General features: G+C 56.3%; 1 long non-coding RNA gene across 1 annotated transcript; it reads left to right on the top strand.

Annotated features, from left to right (window-relative positions):
• The first annotated feature begins 11805 nt into the window (after positions 1–11805).
• Positions 11806–15611, top strand: LOC145545796 (uncharacterized). The gene is made up of 3 exons (XR_014082191.1): positions 11806–14794; positions 14926–15045; positions 15375–15611. It is a non-coding gene; the product is annotated as an uncharacterized LOC145545796 (long non-coding RNA).
• The last annotated feature ends 1230 nt before the right edge of the window (positions 15612–16841 follow it).

Below are 16841 nucleotides of genomic sequence, written 5' to 3'. Positions count from 1 at the left end.
CTGGGCTTTCCCTTGAGGGTCACAGGTTCCTGTAGGGCAGGGCTTGTTTCCCCAGAGTCTGCAGGGGCCTGGCACAGGCCAGGGAGCTGGTGACTACTGACCTAAAGATTGTGCTTCCATTTTTAGCTGCAAACAACTGGTTCCCTGGGACCTGGTCTGGGACCAACTGACTGGTTGGTGTCACTCAGAGGTTTGCAAAGTTCTCTGATGTGCCTTCCAGGCACTGGTCCCTGCCTGGTCATTGAGGTGAGCCAGATGCGCAGATCCAGCCCTGGGGCCCTGGCACACAGGCCAGCATTCCTTCAACAGCCAAACCAGCATTCTCTGTTTTCCCTGTTCCCTCCTGCCCCTAGGAGGGGATAAATCGAGCCCAAGGACAGCCTCAGGGCTGGTCTGGGAGAAGCTGGGTGAAAGGGTGAGGGAAGATAAAAGGTCCTGGACTCTCCTCCTGGAGGGTGACTCCGCAATAGGACTCGGACACCACTCCCCACTTCCAGTGTTCATATTCACCCTTCCAATGAATGAATGAATATTCATGGGAAGGACTGATGCTGAAGCTGAAACTCTAATGCTTTGTTTGGCCACCTGATGTGAAGAACTGACTCACTGGAAAAGACCCTGATGCTGGGAAAGATTGAAGGCAGGAGGAAAAGGGGGCAACAGAGGATGAGATGGTTGGATGGTTTCACTGACTCGACGGACGTGAGTTTGAGTAGGCTCTGGGAGTTGGTGATGGACAGGGAGGCCTGGCGTGCTGCAGTCCGTGGGGTCGCAAAGAGTCGGACATGACTGAGCGACTGAACTGAACTGACCCCTCCCCACTTCAACTGGGTTTATCTATTTCTAGAAACCAGAGGAAATGGTTCAAGACGTATAAATTGCTCATATACATCACTGTTCATCTCTGTCACTGAGAGCCCGTAGGGGAACCGCAGGGGTGGGCAGGAGGGTCTGGTATCCTGGCAGTGGGAACACTCAGAGGCACCCACAGTCCCCAGCACTGCTCAGCGGGCTGTGACCGAATTGGCAGAAGAGCTGGGACTTTTATGTAAAATAGAAAACGTTAGAGGGACTTCTTTGGTGGTCCAGTGGTTAAGACTTTGCCACTCAGTGCAGAGCACATGGCTTTGACCCTTGGTCAGTGAGCTAAGATCCCACATGCCAGAACTTCCCTGGTCCAGTGGCTAAAACTCTCAATGCAGGGGGCCCAGGTTCAATCCCTGATCAAGGAACTAGGTCCCACATGCTCCAACTAAGACCCCGTGCAGCCAAACAAATCAATAAAATATTTTAAAAAATATCCCATGTGCCCTGTGGCCAAAAAGTCAAAACATAAAACAGAAGCAATATTGTAAGAAATTCAATAAAGACTTTAAAAATGGTCCACGTTAAAAAAAAAAATCTTAGAAAAGAAAGCATCAGAGGGCAGCTCTTCGAGGAAGAGCCTGTGTTTTGTGGACTGTGCGTGTGTATGTGTGTGTGTGCGCGCGCGCGCACTGTTTCAGATGTGAAGTGTGTTCCAGATGGGGCTGAGCTGAGGAACAGGCCACTGAGGTATTCCAGGTCCCGGGGTTCTGACACCTCTGCTCGGGTGTCCCCCAAGTGGAGGCCAAACCAGTCATGGGGAAGAGATGCAGCGGAGGGCAAGCTTGTGTCTTTGGACCAGTGGATGCAAACCTGCGCCGCATGCCAAGTCACCTCATTTGTGGGTGACTCTGGGTGACCCCATGGACTGTAGCCCACCAGGCAGGCAGTCCGTGGGATTCTCCAGGCAGGAATACTGGAGTGGGTTGCCATGCTCTCCTCCAGGGAATCTTCCCGAACCAAAGACTGAACCTGCGTCTCTTACGTCTCTTGCGTTGACAGGCGGGTTCTTTACCTCTAGTGCCCCCTGGAAGCCCCAAGGGCTGCTTTAACCCCAGGGCTGCTACTCACAGGCCAGGGAGGGTTTTAGTATCTCAGTGTCCACTTAGAGCAAGGGGGAACCATGGTCCCAGCTCAGAGGCTTTTGGACAGATGATGGAGGTTTGTCCTCAAGCTCTGGGCCCACACGAATGCAGCTGGAGTATCAGTAAACTTTGTCCCGGAGCCTCGTCAGGCAGTAATCTCACCCAGCCAGCTCTAGGGTCACTTCCCAGCCTGGCCCCAGCAGCTCTTGGGCAAGTCCTCTTCCCCTGTGGAGGCGGGGTCCTACTAGGCTGACCAGATCTGCAGCCCTGGTCTCCTGTGTGTGATGCTTAGGGCCTGGCAGGAGGGGGAAGATGTCTGGAGGATCCCGTGTGACAGAGGGGAGGCAAACACTCACTGTGCTGGGGTTTTCAGCTTTCAAAGCTCCCGGTGTATCTGCATGGCAGGGGCAGCGGGAGCGGGGCTAGACCAGGGCGGCATCCATCCTCACGCTCTCAGAGCGACTTTGGAGCTGTCCCTTCCCCTCTCTGAGCTTTGGTTTCCTTGTTTGCGATCTTGTTTCGACACGGTGGAGGTGCCTGCTCCTAGGCTAGACAGAACGAAATCAGCAAGCAGAGCAGGCTGCAGGCCGCAGCAGGGCCAACAATAGGACTTAACACGTTGAGAACAGGGGGGTGTGGTAACCTGCTGCAGAGGCTCGAGCGCTGGGATTTGGGAAACCTCGGGGGGTGATGCTGCTGTTGTGCTCACACAGTCCACCTGAACGCACCTGCCGCTGGGGGAACCAGTCCCCGAGAGGCCGACAGAGTCTGCCTGGAGCACCTGTGTCCTTCCTCTCAGCCTCGGGGAGTGTCCTGCAAATCAGTGCCAGCCTGCAGTGAGGGGTGTTAATATCCTGGGGCTGACCGTCCACCCGTGGGGGACAGAGCCAGTCCCTTTGGGACCTGGTTGCCCAACTAGACTGAGCTGATGCCCACCACAGCGCTCCCTCCTCCAGGGCCCCCCTACCCCACGTCCTCCCCCAGGCTTCCTGGGTTCACTTGCAAACAAACAACTTGCCCCCAAGTCCCATTTGCTCTGCCGTAGCTCCACGCTGCGCCTTTGAGCAGGTCATCCACCTTCTGGACAGGTGGGCTTCCTCACCTGTAAGAAGGGGACAAAAGGCCTGCATCACCAAGGCCCCAGAGGGGACACGGCCCCAGAAAATGCAAACCGAGGCAGAGAACCATGCCAGGTGGCTACAGAGTGGAAACCAAACCCGGCCAAAGAAGCATGAGGCTGAGGAAGGAATTTGGGTGGCGGATAGGCCCAGAGAAGTGGAAGCAGAGACAGGGACAAGGATGGATGGAGGTTCCCAAAGAGAAAGATTTCAGAATCAGAGGATCAAAGGGCCCTTTGGAAAATGAGGAGGACCTGGAAGATGTTTGCTGAAATGCTCTTATTGGTTAGATAAAATGTGTCACAAATATCCAGTCAATTCTAGGTTTATTCTTTGCTGGTTCTGGGAGTCAGGAGAATGGAGGTCTTCCAGCTGTCCTTCCAGCACTGAGCCTCCTTCACCTGTGCTGTGCTGACCTCCTGGACCTTCTTCACATAATGCTGCCTATTCCTGGGAGCAGGGCTACAGGTGGGGCCGCTGAGGAGGGACATCATGTACCCTGGGCCCTGCGGGACCACTGTGAGCCTGGCAGGGGTCTCTGAACACATTCTAGGCTCTGGGCAAAAGGTCCACGTGTCATTTTTTGAGTAATTCTCCAAATAACCCATCAGGCAGGCCATTTCACAGATTGGAAAACTGAGTCTCAGAGTTTTGCCTGAGGTCACCAGTTAGAACAAGGCTGAACTGGGTCTAGGATCCCTGCCTCCCTGGCTTTGGACCCTGTGCTCTTCGCTAGCCACTGTCCCAGGCTGTGGCCTCTTGGAACTCCGGAGTCCTGGCTTCCCTGGGGTCTGCACCTTCCCAGCCTCAGCCCTCTCTGAACTTGAGGGGTGTGGGGCAAAGCTAATCTCTTTGTCTGGGGCTGGGAATGACGGCTGGGGAATGGCCACCAGCCCTGGGTACTGTGGGCTCTCCCAGTACCTGGACCAGCCTATCCCCACCAGAGGGCGAGGTTCCTTCTCTGGGCACCAGGACCACCGGCTCAGGGAATGTCAGAGCCCAGAGGTCCCTCCTGTAGCATCTGGATGCAGCTTTAATGTCAGGTGGGCCCTGAGGGGTCTAACAGGCACTGGGTTCAAATCCTGGCTCTGCCACTCCATAGGGCACAAAGTGGGCAAGTCTCTTTAAACTTCAATTTCTTCATCAGCTTATGGCACATTTCTACCACTACCTGTGTTGGGGGCCAGAGGTGAGAGGGAGGGGGGGATGGTGAACCTCCCTTCCCAAACCACCAAACCGAGCTGCCATGAGCTCCCTGGAATGCGCCCCACCCATCCCGTCTCTCTGTGCACTTGGGAGGCAGCATTTCAGTTTCCAAGGGCACTGGGTGGTCAGAGTAATCATAGTGGTATTGAGCCAAGGAGTTCGCAGAAGAATCAGGGGCGGAGCCTGGGTGTGGGGCAGGGGTGTGTTGGGGGCGAGGCTTGCTTGCTGGGCCTGGGGAGGTGCTGGGACTTGGAGGGGGTCAAGGTAGGGAGCAGAGAATGAGAGGAGGGCAGGGTGGAGCCTAGAACAGGCTGGGGCCGGGGTGGCTGGTGCAGAGGCCTTCCCGCTGGGCCAGTTCAGGCGCCTTCATTATCTCCATTCCTAGCTCCTCCCCTTACTCCCTCCCTAAGATCTCAGCCCCGAGAGTCTGCACCCCTGAGAGTTTGCACCTCTGGTTTCCTAAACAGGGATCAAAGTTGACAAGACACCACTGATACGGAAAACTGCGGCCAACACCTTAAACCCCTTTACATTAGGAAAAAGAAACTCCGGTTCTGAGGATCCATGGTAAATAAAAATTTATGGGCGAGGATGTTTCTTTCCGCAGGAGGATGGAAGTGAAAAATTGGAACAGCCTCATGTCCCAGAGCAGCGGCCTCCCCAGAAATTCTGATCTGGGCCACGGGAGACACAAAGGAGAGGGGACTGATGGACCAGTGTCCAGTCCTGGGGGAGTCAGGTTCTGGAAGAGCACACGCCCCAGAATTCCCATCATCATTGACACTCTCAGGGGTGACCCCCACCCCCTACACAAACAGAAAGGGCTGGAACCAGACACCCCGTTACAGCTCTCCTTCTAGGTGGAAGGACTTGGTTTCCTTGATTCTTAATCTCTTTATAATTCTCTATTTCAACGTAATAAACATTTATTGTCCTCTTAATAAAACAACTTTAGAAATAAAAACTAGGGCTGCAGCAAAAGCAGTTCTAAAGAGGGAAGCTCATAGTGATAAATGCCTACATCAGTAAACAAGAGGAATCTCATATAAACACCCTACACGTCAAGGAATGAGAAAGAGAAGAATAAACGAAGCCCAGAGTTTGTAGAAGGAAGAAAACAACAAAGATCAGAGTGAAAAATAAACGAAATGAGAATAAAAACTCAACAGAAAAGATCAGCGAAACGAAGAGCTGGTTCTTTAAATTCATTTAACAAAAGTTAAACAAAATGAACATTTAGCTACACTCAAGAAAAAAAGGGAGGGGACTCGAATCAATAAAATCAGAAATGAAAGAGGAGAATTGGCAACCAACACCACAGAATAAGACCACGACACTGGAATTCCTTACCTGTAAATCTCAGTCCCACTGTGATCCCAACTGTATTATGCTCTCCAGAAATAAACAGAAAAAACACTAAATAATATTACTCCACAGAGGAATGATAGAGGAATAACTTTAAAATGGTTCTTAATCTTTTTAGAGTTATTAAAGTAATATACACATTATAAAACATCGAAACATCAAGTAAAGGAGAAGACAAGACCTTGATCTCCCTCAGAGGTGACCCTGGTGAGTGGTTTGACGCCTGTCTCTCAGCTGTCTTTCTCCTTCTGTCTCTGTCTCTCACATACAGATTCATTCACGTATGTTTGTGTCTCCCTGTTGACATCACATCCATGTGGTCTCATAGCTGGGATCTTGGATGCAGAGGGTTGGGCCACATGTGTTTCAGGTAAGACCACCCTGGGGTCTCCCTGCCGGCACCCACTTTAGCAGCTACAGGGCATTCACTCATCCATGCGGACCACACCTGGTGGATCCCATCCCCTCTCCATGGACACGAGTGTTTCCGGTCCCCTGCTATTTCAACCAGTGCATTGATGGAGACTCTTGACAATGCATCTGTGAAAAACTAAGCAAGGATTCCTGTGGGTGAGGTCCTAGGATTCGCTCTGCAGGTACACACCCCTGGGATCCTCCCCACCTGACACCCCAAAGTGCACAGGCACACACGTGCACGTGGGCACACACATCACGCGAGGATCCCTGGGGGTGAGCTCCTAGGAGTCGCTCTACAGGTAAAGGGATCTGCCTGTGGAGCTCTGGGGTCCCACGCACGGTTCTCCCAGAGAGGAGTGTCCTTCTACACCTCCCTCCAGGGGGTCTGCCGTGCCTCACATCGTCCCTGATGCTGGCTGTCACCAGACTAGAAAGCTGCCGGTGTGATGGTGCCCCTGCTGTCTCCCAATGTTTACATCTCATGTCCTCAGTGGGGAGGATGGGCGCCTCTGACGTATGCTGACCATGTGTGTTGTCTCCTGTTGGAGTTGCGTCTGTTCTTTGTCTCCTTTAAAAACATTGACTTTGCAGAGTTTTTAGGCCCACACAGGTGTTAAACATTTCCCTGGGATATGAGGGGACTTCTCTGGTGGCGCAGATGGTGAAGAATCTGCCCGAAATGGGGGAGAACTGGGTGCGATCCCTGGCTTGGGAAGATCCCCTGGAGGAGGGCATGGCAACCCACTCCAGTCTTCTTGGCTGAAGAATCCCATGGACAGAGGAGCCTGGCGGGCTACAGTCCATGAGGTCACAAAGAGTCGGACATGCCTGAGCAACTAAGCAGACAGCACAGGTATGAGGAATGCCATTCCAGTTTGTGATTTATCTTTCCACTTTCTGCATTTTGGGGGGTTTGTTTTTGCCACAGGAAGGGTCAGCCATTTTCCTTATGACTTCTAACTGTGGTGTCACACTCAGTACAGAGGTCTCTACCCTGAAATTATGCATAAATTTACTAACAGTGTTTTAATCCATCTGGGGCTTCCCTTGCAAATCAAATACTTTTTTTTCCGAATAATGATATAAAACAAAAATTAGTCTTTCTTCAAAGATGCAGGAAGACACAAAAAGACATTTATTATATGATTCCACTGATAGGAAACGTCTAGAATAGGTAAAGAAACAGAGCATGCAGATCAGGGGTGGCCAGGGGCTGGGGGAGGGGGGCGAGCGGAGTGGGTGCTTTGGGCACAGGGTTCCCTTTCAGGGGGTGAAAAGTTTTCCACCGAGAGCGCGGTGGTGGCCACACAGCATTGTGAAGGTACTTAATGCTCATGAATTGTACAACTTAAAATGATGACGGCTGAAATACTATTATATCTGAATATTCTAAATCATCACATATAAAAGGGTAGAGCAGAAAAAAAGAAGCCCCAAGACAAGAAGATGCGAAGAGCTTGCCTCATTTGAAAAGACCCTGATGCTGGGAAAGATTGAAGGCGGGAGGAGAAGGGGACGACAGAGGATGAGATGGTGGGATGGCGTCAACGACTCATTGGGCATGAGTTTGAGCAAACTCCAGGAGTTGGTGATGGACAGGGAGGCCTGGCATGCTGCAGTCCATGGGATCAGAAAGAGTTGGACACGACTGGGCGACTGAACTGAAGACAAAAAGCCCCATCACAGGGGAGGGGAAGAAAAGTCTGGTTGGGAAGCAGGTGGAAGGTGTGGACCGCGAGCTGGCCCCCGGGGGTGGGGGGGAGGTGGGGGCGGGGCCAGCGGAAGTCTTGCTCCCGAGCTACTATGGAACGGACGCTGGTGTCGGCGCCGCTCTGGAGCCGCCGGTAGAGGGAGCGCTCGAGCTGAAGGCGGATGCAGGCCCTGGGGCCGCGTTGACGTCTGTGCCCCTGCACTTGGCTCCTCTGAAGGACGGGGACCGGGGCTGCAGCCGCCTCTGGATCCGGAGATGCCGCTGGAGCTGCAGAGGAGCAGACACCACCTACACGCCTGCCTTTCCAAAGACAGGATCACATCCCAGAGGTTTCCGGAGAAGCCTCGGCCCCCAAACCCACAACAGGACGGTCCCCGACGGCGGTCCCCACGCAGGCGGTCCGCGGCCAGTCTCTGCTCCCGGCCCAGCAGCTGCCGTGGGGGCTCCCCTGTGTCCAGCACCCACCCCGCCCTCCTCACCCTCCGGCTCTGCCTCGCTGAGGTCCGCGTGCTCCAGCTGCGCCAGGAGGAGGTGGGCCCGTCGCTCCAGGTCGGAGCCGGGCATGTTGAGCTGCACGTAGGCCACCAGCTGCCTGAGGCAGGGGAAGTCGGGGGGCTGACAGAAGTCCTCCGAGTACTGGTCCAGCCAGGTGCCCAGGATGGAGGAGATGGCACTGGGGGCGGGTGGCGGGCAGCGGAGTCAGGGCCTGGACTTTCCTTCCTCTCGCCCCTCCCCTGGTACCCCCTGGGGGCTGGGCTTCTGGGCCCACCCCGCCCATCTGGAGGCCAAGGCCTGGTCAGCAGAGGGGTGGGCAGTCTCGGCTGGAGGGAGCCCTCTGTCCACGGTGACCACCTCTCCCTTCCTCGGGGGAGCCTGACTCACTCCTGGCTGCCCCTCTCTCCACAAAGGGAACTGCAGGAGGGCAGGGAGGGCCGCGCCTGCCCTGTTCATTGCCCTGGCCTGGCCGCGCTGCGCACAGTAGGCGCTGCATGAATGAACCCCAACCAACACCTTACAGACCCCTGAGGGGCCTGGGGCCTCCCCAGCCCCCAGCGATCCCTGCTCTGGCTAATCCCAGGAGGGGACCCTGAGATAGGATCCTGAACTTCCTTTACAAATGGGAAGATGGCTCTGCCCCAGGGATGGAAGCAGAGAGCTTCATCAATGGGGGGCGGGGAGCAGGGAAGAAAACCTTAATGAAAACCATCCCATCCCTCAGAAGCCCTTTCCATAAGGCTGGGCCCGGGGCCGCACGGTCCACACTTATCCGACGGTCGACAACCCTATGAGGTCGGGCCTCTTGGCAGCCCAGCTTTCATGTGAACAAACTCAGGCTCAGAGAGGTAAAGCGACATCCCCAAGACACACAGCAGGTAGGTGGGTGGGGAGCCGCTGTGCAAGGGAGGGGTATGGTGCTCACCTCTTGAACAGCAGGTCCAGGACCTGCTGAGTGGGGGGTGAAGGCTCGGTAGGTGCACAGGAAGCTGGTGCCGTAGGAGAGGTCGCTGCCCCGGAAGGCAGGCACCAGGTGCTCCAGTGGCTTCTCCAGGGGGTCTGCTGTGACCACCCTCACCCTGAGGGGCTCATCCAGGTTCAGGGCAGATCCATTTTTCACACGGGGCTAATTTTCAGACAAAAAGGGACAGTTCGAAAAACAAACAGTGCAAAAACACTCACGTTCCTATCCTGAAATTCCTTTCCAATAAAGGAATTGGCTTGAAGAATCTTACAAAGATGTGAACACTGACTCTGTGCCTGGCCAAGGCAGGGGCTGGATGGTGGGAGAGGAGGAAGGGAGGTGCCCAGACTCCTTGGGTTGGGACGATGGCCACTCAAGAGGCAAAGCCCTTGGTGGAACCCAGGGTGGATTCCTGGGTGGCTTCTGATGGGAAGTCTCCGCAGACATCTTACCAGCATCAACCCGGGAGGTGAACATGACCAGCCCACCAGTCTTCTGACCCCTCATCAGCCTGCTCCTGCTCCAACATGAGCCCCTTCTCCCCTTACCTTCCACGCACGCACATGGCAGGGGACACAGGACTACCCAGGAGGGATCAAAGCGGTGGCCTGCCCTGGTCCTCCCTGTGTCATCTTTCGGTGCCACCAGGCCAACACCCCGAGGCATCCGGGGTGCAGACGGAGCCAAGGCTTGCAGCTTTGGAAAAGGCTCTCAGGACGGGCTTCGCTGAGGCCAGAGCCTCGGACACTGGGACGCAGCAGGAGAACGTGTTGCTGCCTCCAGCGTCTGCAGACAGGTGGGCTGGGCAGGGTCCTGTCTCTAGGATGCAGGACAAACCTCTGGGCACCTTGGGGACCCCCTGCCATCAGTCTGGCACCTCTCCCTTCATCATGCTATGAGCCCAGGCCTGTTGTCAAGAGACTGGAAGCCCCTGCCCCCATGGCAGAGCTGTCTCAAAACCACAACTGCGTTCTTCTTTTCCTCTCATCACCTCCCTACTGTTCACTCCCCTCTGATCTCTAACAGGGCAGTGAGACAGACAGTGTGTGTGTGGGAGAGTGTGTGTGTGTGTGTGTGTGCACGTTCCAGCATCTGCGTTTGCGTGGGGATGCCCAGAGGAAAGGGCCCCAAATGGGAAGGGATCTTAGAGGTTCTCACTCCCCAAGCAAACCCCTCCCCGGGACGGTTGAGCCCTGACCTAGGAGGTGGAATCCTCCCAGCTCCTCTGGATGTGGCCCACGTCGCGGCCTCAGGCCAGTTCCTGCCTCTCTGGCCTCAGTTTGCCAGTTGCCTCATTAGAAGTATTTGGAGGAGATGCTGTTAGCCCAGCTCCTGGCTGCCAGGTGCGTTTGGCCAGGGAGCACTCTGGGCATGCGCCGGCCTCCCCCCGACGGTTCGAAGTGGGTGGACCCCGCGCGAGGCGCACACAGGCCGTTGGACGGCGCACGCGCAGACCCCGCCTCACCGCGGGGACGCCCGCCAGTAACGGCCGTCCAAGCGGTGGGCCCTAGGGTCCGCCTCTCTGCCTCTTGCTCTGAACTCCCTCATCCGGTTAGACCTGGGGCCGCCCCCACCCGAGCCAGGCGGGGCCACAGGGCCCTGGGCTGTTTGCTGGGAAGGCCTGGGGACCAGAGAGACACGGAATGTGTCCCCCGTCCTGGTCCCTGCATTCCACTCCGCGGTCCCGTCCAGGGCCTGGCCAGGTCACCGGGAATGGAGCTGGAGGTGGACACCGAGCCTGGGCATGGTGGGGGCAGTCAGGCCGCCCCTGCCCCTCCTCCTCTGCACCTTGTCCCCTTGTCTGATGGCAGGACACTGGACAAAAGGTCCAGCACTTTGGGCGCCTTCATCTCTCAACCTTTATCCCCTCAAAGCCTTCCAAGGTCAGAGTCGCCACTCTCTCCCGAGGTCAGAGTCGCTGACTCCATCTTCAGTGGAGGAAACAGAGGCTCTGAGAGTCACTGCAGGAGCTGGCCTGTCACAGGGCTGGGACGTGGCTCTACTGTAGGTTTGCACCCAGGTCATCATTCTGACCCCAGAATCGGTTCCGGCGCAGGAGCCTTAGAGACAGCTCTGAACCAGGTTGGTGGTGAGTCTGTCATTCGGGGGGCAGTGGGGAGGGGGCGCTGCAGGCAGGGGTCTCTGGGGGGCAGGGCTTGGAAGGGTCCCGGCGAGGAAGGCGGTAGGGAGGCTGGGGTGGGGGTGAGGGGTGCTCACCTGTGAGGGAGGGTGGACCAGACCGCACAGGGCTCTGAGTGTGGGGCCAGGGGTCGGAGGTCACCGCAGGTTGTGTGTGTGGGGGGGACAGGACATGAGGGGTCTGTCCTATCAGATCCGCAGCATCCTGGATTTGGAGGGAGCATGGAGGGCACGTTAACTATCTCCCCCTCAAGCATCACTTCAGTTCATAACCTTGTCTCAGGGTGGGGCCCACTGCCTGGAGGGCCCAGAGGTGGCCTCTTGTCAAGGCAGCCATTCAGCAGAGGTCTGCACCCAGGGACGTGTGAGTGAGGGCACCGAGGCGTCGTCGCCCTTCCGGTGGGCACGAAGCTCTTGTCCGTGTTGTGTTCTCACGTCCAGGCTGACGTGGATGATGCAGCGTCGTCCACCTGGATGGAGAGTGACAGCAAGGGGCTGGGCTGCAGTCCCCGAGACCCAGCGTTCGTATGCCCGGAGCTCCACGGACGTGCGGAGGCCCCGCGGAGGCCCAAGGTCCTGGGGGATGAGGACGGGGTCGACTCCCAGAACCCAAGGATGGCGAGATCAGCAGGTGCCCTGGACTCTGCAGGGCGCCCCGTGCCAGCATCCAGCACTGGGGCCTCTTGGCCACTTTTGTGGTGTGGAGGGGGAGACTGGTCACCGGAAGGAGAGCTGGGAAAAGCTGTTCGGGGAGGGGTGGCGTAGTCACCTTGTTTTCCTGGGCATCAGGGGACTTGGGGTCACCGCTCGCGTTGTCGTGACACACTGCAGAGTGGAGGAGCTGGGCACGCGCTCACTCAGCACAGGGCAGCGTGCCCACCGCTGAGGTCCGTGCCCTTCCTGAGTGGCCACAGCCCTGGAGTGGGAGCTGTCCCTGGTCCTGGAGTCTCTCTGGTGAAGCTGGTGACTGAAGGGAGGGGCCAGCTCTGCAGGGGTCACACCCGCTGGGTGAGTGGTGCTCTGGGGCGCCCATGGGCACACCTGGGGACCGTGTGACCTGCACCCGAGGAGGTGCGGGGGAGGCGCACAGGGCCTGGCTGGTGGACAGGGCGCCATGCTCGGGGGCAGCGCTCCTCGGAAGGCCAGCCGGAGCTAGCCTGGTGGACGGGCTCCAGGGCTGGGCCGGCTCTGCTTCTGGCAGCTGTGCCCAGAGTGATGCCCGAGCCAGTGGAGATGGGCGTGGCTTAGCTCTAGACTGGAAGCCAGAGCCTGGAGCTGGTCCAAAGATGAGAAGGCGCTCGAGGCTGTGAGTGGGCCACCGGAGGCCAGGTCGGCCCGTGGAGCAGCAAGTGTCATCCTGGCAGCAGAAGTTCAAGGTGAAGTGCGCTCGGGTGGTCTAGACTGTCTTTCTGGGAACAAGGTGCGCAGCTGGGCTTGGTCTCTTCAGTCTGTGAGTGCTCGGCTTCCCAGCTGGCTGTAGACCCTGGCAGGGCACCCTGTGACTAGCCAGTGCAGGGGGCGATGAGAAGGGGTTGTTGGCAACCTTGAGCCCCTTGGCTTCATGTGGGGGAAGGTTGAGCTGGCTCCATGCCTGACCTCACCCCACTTGTGAAGGTCAGGATCTCCAGGACGGAGTCATGCTGGGCGGTGGAGCCAGTGGCACCGAACACATTGGTGTTGTCAGAGGTCTTCACCTCTGGTGGGGCGGGGCAGAGGAGGGTCCGCCGTGCTCTGGAGGGGGCCGCAGGCCAGGGGGAGGGCCGTGCACAGAGACCGAAGGAGGTGGATGGTTGTCAGGGGCGGGGCTTGAGGTATAACTGCTTGGTGGGTGCCAGGGCTCCTGCTGTTCTGATGAAGATGCTCTTGAACTAGGGAGTGGCGATGTTACACAGTCCAGCGCATGGAGTTGACAAAGTGCCCCACTCAAAACCGATGAAAGATGAGATTATACTGCATCTAAAATTTAGCGTATTAAGTATAAAAATATCATAACAGGTAGCAGAAATAAGGTGTTGCCCTCACAGGCGAGCTTCCCTTGTGGCTCAGCTAGTAAAGAATCTGCCTGCAATGCAGGGAGACTTGGGTTCTACCCCTGGGTTGGGAAGATCCCCTGGAGAAGGGAAAGGCTACCCACTCCAGTATTCTGGCCTGAAGAATTCCATGGATTGTATAGTCCATGGGGTCGCAAAGAGTCAGATATGACCGAGCGACTTTCACTTTCACAGGCGAGGTGGAGGAGGTCTCTGGGGTTGTAGCCAGGAGTGGCCGGAGCTTAGGGACGGGCGCTGAGGGTGGAGCTGTGGACGAGGCTGGACAGATGGCTGGCTCGGCCTGCAGAACAGGCCTGGGAGCTGGTGCCTCTTAGGAGGCTGGGACACGGCTGTATCAGGCAACCATGCTGGAGATAGTTCTAGAGTTGGCTCTAGTTCTGAGGTTGATTCCAATTCTGGCGCTGATACCAGATTCAGTGCAAGAACTAGCGACTGAAATGGCTTTAGCTCTGGAGCCGGTCCATTTGAGCTGGAGCTGGCTCTAGTCTGGAGCTGGTCCCATCTCCAGCTCTGTCGCTGGGGCCCGAGCGGGCACTAGTCTACGGATGGGGCACGCTCTAGCGCTTCAGGGGGCTCTGGCCCTGGAGCTGACTCCAGAACCTGCTCTAGCCCCAAGGCTGGTGGAAGATGTGGCGCTAGAGGTGCCCTGGCTCTGCGTCCCCACCTGCGGCTGTGGCTGAGACACTGCCCCCTGTGGGTGGGCTCACCTCAGTGTTCCGGGGGTCTGCACACAGCAGGGACCACTCACAGCGCAGAAGGCCCGAGTGAACGAACCCCGGAATCTCTCCGCTTCCTCACCTGTAACATAACCCCTACCTCTTAGGCCTGTTGGGAGGGTCGCACTGGTTCGATAGAATTTGCTTGCTTACCTCGTAGCAGGCAGTGTTCTAGAGGCCTGGGAACACCGGGCTGAACAAGCCTGGAGCCGACCAGAGCCGGATTCAGACAATTTCGGGGCCCGGGAAGGTGTCCCAGCTCAGGTGGGAGCCACAGGTTCCACAGGAGTCCCTGTCCAGCCGCTCAGGACCAATCAGGCGGGGGCTGTGGTGGAGGGGAGGTGAGGTCCTTGGTCTGAGTGCCCATGCTGCCCATCAACCCTGCATACCTGTTCCCTTCGCTGTCTTCAGCCTTGCCCTCCAGAAAATGGGCCTGTGAGATGTCTGTTCCTAGGTGCTGTCACGAAGGTGGCCTTGATCTTTTCAGACAGTCAGAAAAGAACCAGCCATTCTCTGTCTTCCCACCGGTAACTCAGAAGGCTGGGCTCAAGTTCACTCGGGGAATCAGACGGGGCTCCCAGGGCATTGGCTAGAGTCCCCCTCCTGCTCAGTGGCTGAGCTGAGCCAGAAGTCCTGGGCTCACAGATCCAGCTACTCCTCAAGGTGCAGCCCGAAGTCCGGGGGACTGTCCAGTGAGGCTCAGCCCTGCCAGCGGTCAGCACCAGGGGGATCTTTCCAGGTCACTACTCAGAGGGCTTCCTCGCTTCCCTCTTCTTCCTTATTTTCTACCCCAGTAACACTTTGTTTCCTCCCGTGGACGGTCGTCACGTGGCCTCTCCCCTAGTAGAGGGAGCTGGGATGTTTCCAGTCTTTTGCTCTGATGAGGAAGGTGCAGGAAATAAAACATACATACGGCAAGTGTAGAGGTGTTTCTGCAGGATGGACCCCCTGAACTGGGACCGCTGAGTCAGAGGGTAAATGCACCTGTAATTTTGGCAGACGTGACCAAACTGTCTCCATCGGAGAGACATGTATTCCCATCGATGATGAATACAATTCCTATTTCCACACAGCCCCAGAGTCTATCCCCGAGCTCGGGGGGTTTTGGAGTCATAAGACTGAACTGTTGTGTGTGTGTGCCCGTCTGACATGCCCTTTGTGCTCCTCTCTCTGCGTGGCTGCTTCCCCTCATTCCCAGGGACTCCTCTCTTTTTTTGGCTGCTCTGCGCTGCGCCACTTGCAGGATCTCAGCTCCCTGACAAGGGATTGAACCCGGGCCCTCAGCAGTAAAAGCCTGAGTCCTAAGCCCTGGACCGCCAGGGAGGCCCCTCGGGACTTTTTACAGAAGAGGATGTGGCGCCGCCTTGACACGCGGTGACAGTCATTAGCTCCAGCGGCGTACTGTGCCTTCCCCTCGCGTACTGTTACGGTGTCTCTTCTCCCCCAGTTAAGCACAGACTCGATAAAATACCGGAGCACATCTCTCACTGTGCGACTTGGTCTTTTCATGCCTTTCTCCCATCTCCGCCCCAGGGACCTTCTGAACTGCTGCCACAGAAGACATTATCATGGTCCCCGTGTGTACATCGGTGTTTTCATCCGGTTGTCGGGTTCTCTTTTGCCTCACTGCCCTGCGTGCTGCCCTCCTGGCCTGGGGGCTGAACCCTGGGGCATTCCCCCTGGTGTGGCTTTTCGGAGCAGTTGGGTTTGTTCAGCGGGACCCCAGCCCTTCTCTGCCCCCAGAGCTCGTGAAGCAGCTGGTGAGGAGGAAAGGCGGGCAGATCCATGCTGGAGTGGGAGTTCTGTGGGAATAACGGGATCACTGATGGACTAACATTTGGCTGTCCCGAGTAAGCGAGACAGACAGCAGATAGATGCCTCAGAGCCAGGAACGTGGGAGCATCCGAGTGTGTGAGCAGACCCGGGACCAGACGGGCAACCTGGGGGCAGACAAAGGTCTGCACTGTCATTTTGTTTTATTATTATTCACTTAGTTTATATATGTTACGTTTTTTCTTATTTTTTGGTCTCACCATGTCTCTAGTGGGACTTAGTTCCTTGACCGGGGATCAAACCTGTGCCCCCTACAGTGAAAACACAAGAGTCCTAAGCACTGGCCTGCCATGGAATTCCCTTTAGTGTGTATTTTCTAAAGCCTGACTCTTCTGTCTCAGCTTTATGTTTGGAAAGCTCTGGGCTCAGGGAATACCACGGTCTACAGTGTGAATACCGGATTCCCCTGGTCATTCAGATCATCTCCGAGGAAGCAGCCTGACCCTCTCCAGAACACACAGCAGTCTCATCCCCCAGGAAAAAGTTCTGATTACCCTTCTTTGGGATCGGAATGAAAACTGACCTCTTCCAGTCCTGTGGCCACTGCTGAGTTTTCCAAATTTGCTGGCATATTGAGTGCAGCACTTTCACAGCATCATCTTTTAGGATTTGAAATAGCTCAGCTGGAATTCCATCCCCTCCACTAGCTTTGTTTGTAGCAATGCTTCCTAAGGCCCACTTGACTTCACACCCCAGGATGTCTGGCTCTAGGTGAGTGACCACACCATCGTGGTTATCCAGGTCATTAAGACTTTTTTTGTATGGTTCTGTGTATTCTTGCCACCTCTTTTTAATCTCTTCTGCTTCTGTTAGGTCCATACAGTTTCTGTCCTTCATTTCCTTGGTATCTTTAATTTTCTTGACAAGATCTCTAGTC

The sequence above is a fragment of the Giraffa tippelskirchi genome, chromosome 4 (genome assembly GCF_054371585.1).
Source record: "Giraffa tippelskirchi isolate mGirTip1 chromosome 4, T2T-mGirTip1v1.2.pri, whole genome shotgun sequence".
Taxonomy (NCBI): domain Eukaryota; kingdom Metazoa; phylum Chordata; class Mammalia; order Artiodactyla; family Giraffidae; genus Giraffa; species Giraffa tippelskirchi.
Note: the sequence above shows the minus strand (reverse complement) of the source record. Positions and strands in the feature narration are given on the sequence as shown.